At 36.3% G+C, this 8,723-nt stretch overlaps 1 protein-coding gene across 4 annotated transcripts in view; it reads left to right on the forward strand.

Moving 5' to 3' along the window:
- ZNF148 (zinc finger protein 148) overlaps positions 1-8,723 on the forward strand; it is a 121,288-nt gene that overhangs the window by 38,337 nt on the left and 74,228 nt on the right. For all 4 annotated transcript variants that reach the window (XM_081832492.1, XM_006738410.3, XM_081832502.1 and 1 more), the window contains one exon: positions 1,177-1,312. The gene's annotated coding sequence lies outside the window, so the exon portion shown is untranslated. The remainder of the gene's footprint in view (positions 1-1,176; positions 1,313-8,723) is intronic.

Consider the following 8,723-nt stretch of genomic DNA (forward strand, 5'->3'; position numbering starts at 1 on the left):
AATCTTGTAATTTATTGTTGCAAACTAGGCCTTTATTTGGGAGAGGGGGAGAGTAAGAGAGAGCATAGGTGGGGAGAGGAGCAGAGGGACAGGGACAAGCAGACTCTGCTCTAAGCATGGAGCCCAACATGGGGCTTGATACCATGACCCTGAGATCATGTCCTGAGCTGAAAGCAAGAGTCAGATGCTTAACACACTGAGCCACCCAGGTGCCCTAGGGATCTAATATTTTTAATGACTTATGGTAGGAAATTCCATAAACTCTTTGAGTTTGTTAACTATGCTCAGAAATACTGTTAGACAGATTTGTTGTGTATAGCTTATGTTCTTCATTTTTATTTTTGTTATTTGGATATGGTATATCGTCTTCCTGTGATTCATGGTTGATTATACTCATTGTCAGCTTTTCCTGTCAAAGGTGACCTGACTGATTGAGATTCTATATCTAAGTATTTAATGGGATTTTTACAACTGAAATTGTTTTTATTGTAAATAAATACATATTCTGTACATGACTAGTTCTGTTTGTTATTTGTAAGGCCTGGTATTGTGTTTGCTTCCCTCTTCACTTCATAGACTTTGCAAAGCAGATATGAATAGTACTATTAAGTGGTTTCTTAATCTTCGCTTTCTCTTTTCTAGCTTTTTAGGTCTGTAACCCTCTGAATTCCCCTCAGCATCACATATCTCTAAAGCTGTAGACTCCAGATTTAGTCAAATTATTCTTTAAAAAAATTTTAAAGATTAATTTAGAGAGAGAGCAAGAGAGCATGGGTGTGTGCATGAGTGGGGGGAGGGGCAGAGGGCGAGAGAAGCAGATTCCTCACTGAGTGTCGAGCCTGATGCAGGGCTCGATCCCAGGACCCCGAGATCATGACCTGAGCTGAAATCAAGAGTTGGCCACTTATCTGACTGAGCGACCCAGGTGCCCCTAGGCAAATTATTTTTTATAAGGCCAGGGTTATTTCACAGTTACTACTTACCACTATTTTATCTTCCTGGTTTCAGATTTAAAAGCAAGTCATTGTACTGGTCATTCAGGCATAGCTTCCTATTTGCAAAGAATGATCACTTCATTATTCATACCAGTTTCCATGTTGTATTTGTACAGTATTTTTTCCCTTCATAAGTAATGTTTTTGTTGTGTGTTTTTCTTTTCTTTTTTTTTTTTTGTAGGACTTGGATGGCATAAGTGATTAAAGTGGTGTTGAGGGTCTCTGAAGCTTACGAAAGGTAGAAACTCAACCATGATTTCTTTTTCAACTCTACAGCATTCCCTTCCTTGAAGTCTTCATTTTTACCTTAGTCTCAGGTAACGTCAACACTTGTTTTTCATAATCATGAATAAATTAATATTTTCAAATATGAAACCATTTTTGGGTGATAGAATTTCATGTTGATTTTTGTATTGTAGTTTGTTTTGATGTTTGTATCTGTTAGAAACTTAGGATTTTAATCTTTTTTCTTGAGAAAACAGTGTTAAGAGAAAACTGAGGAGTAATAATATTTTATATTTTAAGTTTAGCACAGAAAAATATGGGTAGCTTATTATGTAATCTTAAGTGAAATTTAAGTGGGAAGATGTTTTTCTCTTTTAACCCTTTTTTCAGCAGGGTATTGTATTTTTCACCCACTTATCATTAACACATACAAACCCATGTTACATTTTTCAGAATTTCTATGGAAACTCTGTTTTCATACGTGGGAAAACTAGTTAAACCTGTTAATCAAATTTAATGGTGTTTGGCATATAATTTATAAAATATGAAAAAAACATACTAGTTACTGTACTTTGTATGTACTGTATGTTTGCCTAATCATTTATATTAGAGATATTCGTTAAAATATAGATGTGGCCATGGTGGCAAAGGCTTTAAAGGTAGAAATACATTATTTGAAAAGTCCATGTAAACAGTCTTGAGATTTTATAGAGGCTCTAGAATCATCATACCCTGGACATCTTTGTCTTGCTCTGCTGTTCTTAACAGGTGGCTTCTCCCTTGTGGTCCCAGTTGGTTACCATTATGTCTGTCAGCAGGAAGAAGGAAGGACATTTTCCTTCCCTTTAAGAGGAGTTATGTATATTATTTCTACTTATATTCCAGTGGTCATAACATTGTCACATGACCACAATCAGCTGTAAAGGAGGCTGGGAAATGAGTCTTACCTAGGTAGCCATGTGTCTCACTTAATATTTTATTATTAGGCACGAAGGAGAGAACAGATTGGTGGGGGGAGAACGGGGAATTTGTTGTTTGTTATATTAGGGTTTGTGTCAGATTTACTTTCCATTAACTAGTTTGGATTAGCATTAAAATACAATTTTTATTATCTAAGACATTAACTCTTGGCCTGGGACATACTTTGGAAATTGTGCTTATTTGCATTCTGAGACAGTTCAAGTTTTGTGACTAGTCATCTTGCTTTTTTTTTTTTTTTTGACTAAACACTGCTGGTCTTGATAAGATAGAATAAGGTATTAGAAGTTAGAATTGACTTGAGATAATTCCTCATTTTGTTTCACTGCCATTAGGGTGAAATGATTTGTCTATTATTATTATTTTTTTAAATTTTATTTATTTATTTGACAGACACACAGCAAGAAAGGGAACAGAAGCAGAGGGAGTGGGAGAGGGAGAAGCAGGCTTCCCACTGAGCAGGGAGCCCGACTGGGGGCTCGATCCCAGGACTCTGGGATCATGACCTGAGCCGAAGGCAGACCCTTAACAACTGAGCCACCCGGGCGTCCCTGTCTATTATTTTAGACTCTAAAACAATTGGGTGGGGGCCTTGGATGGGAGGATCTTTCCAGATACACATAGAGCTAAAAGATCTGTAACTAGCTCCTTCTAATTCTAAAGAGTCTGTTATTCTAAATGTTTAGATAAGATCAGAACAACTTAATCTCAGGGACATTATACACTTCAAATAGTTCTTTTTAGATGGAAAGTATGTCATCATACATTGTATTTTATGGTTCTTGTCCTGTTGTAAATACTGTATTTTGAAACAAGTATCAAATATTATATATTCTATTATAGAATTTATTAAAGGGTTAGAAACTAGTTGTCAATTTTCCACCATATTTTATGTCAACATATTTTAACATTGGTACCCTTTTTAAGAGACTTGAATAACAGTTTTGATAAATTTATGTACTTGTATACAGCATTTATAGTAGTCCTGTTGACTTAAGTTTTATTACTGAATAGTGTAAAACATTATAGGTGTTTTTGGTATTGAAGGTGAAATTACATCCTTAGTTCTGTACTGAACAAATAGGGTTTGTATTATTAAAGTGAGAGCATTTATCTAAGTTTAAAAAATGTTGATATTAATAGTTAGCAGTTCTCTGTTCTGAAACAAGTTTTGGTTACTCTGTAGTACATATTAAAAATAACTTAGGTGTTTAATGTTCATAGTGTATAGGGAAGTTTGTTTTAAGAAGTGTTTTTGATACTCCTTTTATTATACAAGACTGTAGAAAATTCATAGTTTCCTAACAGAATAAGTATTTTTAACGTTAATGTTTGAATTGTTGATATTGGCATAAGATGTGATGTATGAAACAACTAGATCCAGCAGAATGTAGGGTTCTGTTTTGTTTGGACCTTTTTTTTTTTATCCCCCTCCCCCTTTTTCAATATAAATTACAGCTGTTTCTTAAACAGTATGAGTTGCCAAAAATTTGATGTTTTAATATTTATAGATACCACTATTTTCTTGTTGTCACATTGTTTTGGAAGACTTTGGTGTTGAGTATTTGGAATACAGAATATGCTTAGATTCTGCTTTATTTGAGGGGGATGCAGGCATATAGAGATGCCTGTTAATTTTGACTTAATATTTACAAATTTTCTGTGGTTAAAAAAGGGTCAGAGGTTTTTCTTGTTATATTGTATAAAATGATGGATCTTAGCCTATACTTTCTCTTATTTAATGTCTTTAATTGTTGCTAGCAATGATCAGAAAGACCATTTTGTCCAGTTGCCATCATTATAAATGATGCTCCTATTGGAATGTTTTGAATTAGTAGTAATTTAAAAATCATCAAGGAGCATAGTTTACAAGATATACTTTATAGGTGCAAAATGGTAGTTATACAAAGGTATATCTGAAGGGGTTTCTGAATGTGGAATATGTCTAGACAAGAAGTAGACTTTGTTTTTAAATTAGCGATGAAGCATTGTTTGCATAGATAAAACTATTCTTTTGAAGGATGAAAGAAAATAGGAAACTTCTTAAGAATTACCAGTGGCAAATTAATTCCATATTGATCATGGTTTGCTTTGTCTAACCAGTTGATCTTGAGGCTGACTGATATTTGTGTTTCCAATGCTGATATTTTTTAAGGTGTAATTTCTCACTCGTACATGGGTTAGAAATGTTAATATCCAAATTAATATAACTGGCATCCTCCAGACAACAAGGAGTTTGCTGAAAATGCTTTGGGTCAGAAGTAATTTGTAAAACCTAGCTTTTCTGTTTCAGAATAGGTTCCTTTGAGTACTTTTCTTCTACATTCAGGTGAGGTTTATAGGTTGAATGGGTTCTGGTACAAGGCAGGGTATTGTTGATTTGGGAGAATATTTTGAGTTGGAAATTATTCTTTTTATAGAAAAATGATGTTTAATTCTTAAGCTTGCCCACTATAATCTGTTTTGACTCATAATGTTGGAAGCTCTACATTGTTCAATAAAAGGTGGTGGAAAATAATATACAACCAAACTAAATAAATAAAACAGAAAAGCAGTATCTTTAAGTGAGAAATATTTCTTTCATGTTTGAATGCAAGATTTAATTAAAGGTGATAAAGTGGCAGATGAATATTTGTGTACGTTCTGAAGGGGAACTAGGTGCTTTCAAAAATTTTGGAGGATTACGGCAGAAGTCTTCCAGATCTGTTTTCACCTTAAAATGTAGAGCCCTCTTTTCTTTGATACAGGTATATCTTTAGAACCACTCCTATATTAGCCACATTTAGGATTATTTTGTTTGATTTCCAAGTGAAAATGGTGAGGTAAAAGAGGAAGGGAGTTTCCTGAAGTAACTTGGTAAAGGTTTGAAGAAAGAATGGAAGGATTAAGACCGTGTATGTAAGCCTATGAAAAAAAGAATAACAGGAGAAATTTACTAAGGTGTGAGTAATGGGTGGAAGTGGGAAAATAGCAAATGTAGGAAGTGTCCATTCCTTCCAAAGGAGAAAAAGGGATTTTGTGTCACAGAGTTCTCCTGTGGTACCATGTGGTGGGAGTAGCCAGCTAAGGAGACTTGGATTGCTTTACCAAGCCAAGCAGTGGTGACAGAGTGGCCTCAGAGTAGGTGAGTGAGAAGAGGAGGAGTTCTGTGAGTTCTTAATGTGTTCAGATCCTTTTTCAAGATGGGAAGGTTTAGTATAGTGAGGCAAAAAGTGCACTAAACCAGCTAAGCCCATTTTGAAATCCCTCCTAGTGTACCTCATTGCTATGACTTGGGGTAAACCCCAGTTTCTTTATCTGTTAAATGGGGATATACTGTTATTGTCTTGAGTGTTACTATACGTGTTAAGTGATGTAACATATATAAATGTACCCAGCAGTGTCTTACAGCTAGTAGGTCCTCAACACATATTAGTTGTTCTTCCTCTTCAGGTTATGATAATCTCTGAACTTTATAATACAGACCCAAACCTGTTAATAAATTCGGAAAGATATTTTCCTTATTAATTGCATAGAACTCCCTTAAAAAAATCAGTGGGCACTTTAAGTGCCTTGTAGAGTTGATTAAAAATGAGTAGTAGTGGCCAGCTTGTCCATATGTTATGCTTCTGTCAACTTTGTCTTCTGAAAGCAAGCCCAGTCCCCTCAGTTTAGAAATAATTAACACAAATGCTTGTATTAAAAGCGCATGTGTTTAATTCCTTATTGAAAACCCTGACTCAAAGCTTATTTACTCCATTTCATCTTATAAATCTATAAAGCTTACTTTTTAATTGCTTGCACACATTTGATTAGAAGCATTAAATTAGAAGGTGATGACAAGGAGAGTCAGCTGTCCCTTCTGGACGACAGGAGAAAGTGATGGCTAATAATTTATGTTCTCTTTGAGTAGAGCATTGCCATTAGGCTTAAATGACTAGGGGTTACCTAATTGGCCACAATTTGAATTACTTTTACACAGCTGAACCAAACATTTTTCAGTAGGAAAGGCTGGTAAGAAGTGTGTGGGAATCATTGAATGGAGCAGGAAACTGTATTGTGGCCCCCTAAATATCCCTGTTGCTGTACCTGTCAGCTTTTTTGACAGAGAGAGATGGAGATGAGGGAAGAATAAAGCTTGGAAAGGGGGAAAAGAACGCAGTTTGAAGTAATCTGCTAAAGGGAGATTTAGGAGAAATTGCCCCAAGGTGGGCTGGCCTCTTCCTTCTTTTCACTCTTTTGCTATGTTCTAGTTTTTAATGATTTGTGTCCTGGGTAACTCTAAATTTCAGAAGAAAGAGAGCTATCCCTTTAGCTGAATTAGCCCTAGGACATCATTGTCCATCTTGTCTCAGCTCTTTTTTTTTTTTTTAAAGATTTTATTTATTTATTTGAGAGAGAGAGAATGAGAGACAGAGAGCCTGAGAGGGAGGAAGGTCAGAGGGAGAAGCAGACTCCCTGCCGAGCAGGGAGCCCGATGCTGAACTCGATCCTGGGACTCCAGGATCATGACCTGAGCCGAAGGCAGTCGCTTAACCAACTGAGCCACCCAGGTGCCCATCTTGTCTCAGCTCTTAACAGCTGTGATGTTTTAAACTCTGTCAGCTGCCCAGGGTCCCTTACAAAAGAATGTGTTGTCATAAGGAACTCAGGGTGACTGGTTGCTTATTACTCCACCTAGCCCTTCTTTTTCCCCAGTTGGACAGAGGCTACTGGGAACACAAATTAATTGTTTATTTCTTTTTTTCTTCTAAAGCAGGCTCTCGTGTAAGTGACATGATTTAAAGGAACTATTATTTCTTTCTTCCTCTCTGCTGTGTAATATCCCTAACACCTGAATTTCCATTAATTGTATAGATGTTTGGGTCAAAAAGCATTAGTTGGCTTTTTGACAGGTTAGCAGGAAGAGACATTTAACTATTTGCATTTTACTTTATTTTTTTAAAGATTTTATTTATTTGACAGAGCACAAGCAGAGGGAGAGGGAGAAGCAGGCTCCCTGCTGAGCAAGGAGCCCATTGTGAGACTTGATCCCAGGACCTTGGGATCATGACCTGGGCCGAAGGCCGCCGCTTAACTGACTGAGTCACCCAGGCTTCCCTAACTATTCACATTTTAACATGGATTGATTACATCAGTTTCCTTTCTTTACTCCTGGCTGATCCTCCTTGGAAATAACTGAAATTAGAGAAGGGAAGTAGCCTATGTTAACTCTTGAGCATAGGACCTTTTGTTGTATTCGGGCTGTTGAATGTGCTGTGAAACACATGGGAGCTTTGACTGAGACCATGCAGGAGTTAGAAGGGGGAAAGTTAAAGATGGTAAGTGCATGTTAAGAGAGTTTCAAGGACAATAAAAAATGGTCTTTCCTTATCATTTTTCGTGTAGCTTTGTCCTTTTTCCTTTTACTATATAGGCTTGGTGAAATTAATTTTATTGTTTGAGAACCTTACCTAATTTCTTGTCCAGCTTACTCTGCCCAGTTACTTGTTGAGATGTATGATACAAGTATGGCTCACTTTATTTGTCTATGTATCTTCTTCTTGATTTTTTTCACGTAATGTATCTCTGAGAACTTCTCACCTGGCACGTACAGCGGCCTCATTCCTTTTAATGACTGTGTGTATTCCATTGTATGGTTGAATCATAATTAATTGAACAAGTCTTCTATCAGTGGATGCTTAGGTTGTTTCCAGTCTTTTCCCACTAAAGGGTTGTACCAGACATCCTTGTACGTACATCTTTGGTTAATTTTAATGAATTACTTTATAGGATTGTGTATATTCTTAGCAGTGAGGTTGCTGGGTCAAGGGTGCATGCAGTTTTCATTATGATATTTCCAAGGCTTGCTTTAAACCCTTGTCAGAGCGGTGTTCACAGATACTGAAATCTGTATCTTGGTATTTTCTGGTATTTCAGGGAAGTTGTCTCAAAACAATTTCTCGGCTAGCCAATAACTCAAAATGTATGGATTAATTTGGGGTCATAGGAATAAAACCATACCTAAAAAAAAGGAAGAGAGATTCCTTTTTCTGTGTCTATGGCCTGATTTCAAGCAAATTTTCAAAGAGGTCATATTTGTCTTATATTTAGTCTTTCCACTTCCTTTTCCATTTACTCCGTATGTATTGAGGTGTGTTAACTTCCTGTTCCAAGTCCCTCACCCTGGCACTTAATGTAAGCCTACCTTTTCTCCAAAATAGTCTCTATCCCTAGAATATTTTGACTTCCTCAGTACTTACTGTTTTAGCCTCATGTTAGGGATAAGGTTAGTAAAAATTATATTTTAATGTTTGTTTTCATATGTACATTTTATGTTAACAGTATTTTAGAGGTATAGTTTTAAATTGTATGCATATATTAGGATATACTATTTTAAAAAAATGATGAGATGCATGATCAAAAACAGTGGAGTTGGGGGGGGGGCGGAGCAAGATGGCGGAGGAGTAGGAGACCTGGATTTCGTCTCCTCTCAGGAATTCAGCTGGATAGGGATCAAACCATTCTGAACACCTACAAACTCAACAGGAGATCGAAGAAAGGAAT

Source organism: Leptonychotes weddellii, chromosome 1 (genome assembly GCF_054177405.1).
Source record: "Leptonychotes weddellii isolate Sample4059 chromosome 1, ASM5417740v2, whole genome shotgun sequence".
Classification (NCBI taxonomy): Eukaryota; Metazoa; Chordata; class Mammalia; order Carnivora; family Phocidae; genus Leptonychotes; species Leptonychotes weddellii.